This window comes from Hemicordylus capensis, chromosome 9 (assembly GCF_027244095.1).
Source record: "Hemicordylus capensis ecotype Gifberg chromosome 9, rHemCap1.1.pri, whole genome shotgun sequence".
NCBI classification, from domain to species: Eukaryota; Metazoa; Chordata; class Lepidosauria; order Squamata; family Cordylidae; genus Hemicordylus; species Hemicordylus capensis.
The window spans coordinates 7,281,762-7,283,045 of NC_069665.1; the positions used below are offsets into that span (position 1 = coordinate 7,281,762).

Genomic DNA, 1,284 nt, shown 5'->3' on the forward strand with positions numbered 1-1,284 from the left:
CACATCTCACTTCCTCCAAATTGTTTATGCTGCTCGGGAAGAAAATGCAGAAGCCCCGATGAGCTCAGACACTAATGGCTTGCCATTAGCATCGTCGGTATTGATTCCCAGACCCCTTGCCCAGCTAAAATGGAATTTGCCTTACAGATACGCACACTGAACATTAACCAGCAATTACTCCTTCCGTGGACATGAAACTGACAAAAAAACACCATGTACAGTCAAAGGGGCAAGACCACCACTCCCTTGCGGCTACGTTGAGTAGACAGGCTGTTGCTTGAAGATTATAGGGGGAGATGGGAGCACATTTCAGCCTTATGTTCATGATCCATGGGATGGATGCTGTAGCTCAGTGGAAGAGCATCTGCTTTGGATGTAGAAGGTCCCAGGTTCAATCCCTGGCAGCATCTCCAGGTAGGGCTGGGAGAATCCTCTACGTGAAACCCTGAAGAACTGTTGCCAGCCAGTGCTGGCAATACTGAGCTTGAGGGTCCAAGGGTCTGACTCAGTAGAAGGCAGCTTCCTATGTTCCTAGGATACAACTGGGGCTCTCAAATTTGGGTCTAGGGGTGTTGCTAGGTACTTAAAAGAACTGGGCCCTGGGACCTTTTAAGCCCCCTTCTGAAAGTTAATTTCAGGCATACCTCCCTCACAAATAGAAGAAGAGAACAACAAACAGCAAGGTGGATGGACTCAGTTATGACAGCAATGAATGCACCACTGAGAGACCTTAAAGGCCAAGTTGAAGACAGACCATGCTGGAGAGAATTTATCTAAGTGGTCGCTAAGAGCCGACACTGACTTGACGGCACTTAATCAATCAATCAGTCAATCAATCAATATTATAATACCGCACCAATGGCAGTGGAAGAAGCAGAGAGCTGGGTGAGGCTAGGATCTTCCTCCTTTCTGAAAGAGTACATGGGTGAGGAAGCTGGTGGATGAGATTTGGGGCTCTGAGCAATTCATTGGGGGCCTGTGCCCCATGAGTCACCCCCCAGTGATGCCCCTGCCTGCATCACCAGATGTTGTTGGACTACAACTCTCATTCCCACCGGACACCATGGCTGCCAGCAGGTTGCCCATTCATCCGGTAGAGCTTTCAGGCTTTACCGGATGAATTGGCAGCCTGCTGGCAGCCATGTTGGCTGGGGATGATGGGAATTACAGTCCAACAACTTCATCTAGGGGCCAAGGGGTCTGAGAACCCCCCTAGTTAGGAAGTCTATTCAACATCAAGGGATGAATGCGTATAGCCCCGCACCGGTCTGCTTTTTCATGGCT

General features: G+C 49.5%; 1 non-coding gene across 1 annotated transcript; it reads left to right on the forward strand.

Annotated features, from left to right (window-relative positions):
- Window positions 1-338: 338 nt before the first annotated feature.
- TRNAP-UGG (transfer RNA proline (anticodon UGG)) lies at window positions 339-410 on the forward strand. The gene has a single exon. It is a non-coding gene; the product is annotated as a tRNA-Pro (tRNA).
- Window positions 411-1,284: the final 874 nt, after the last annotated feature.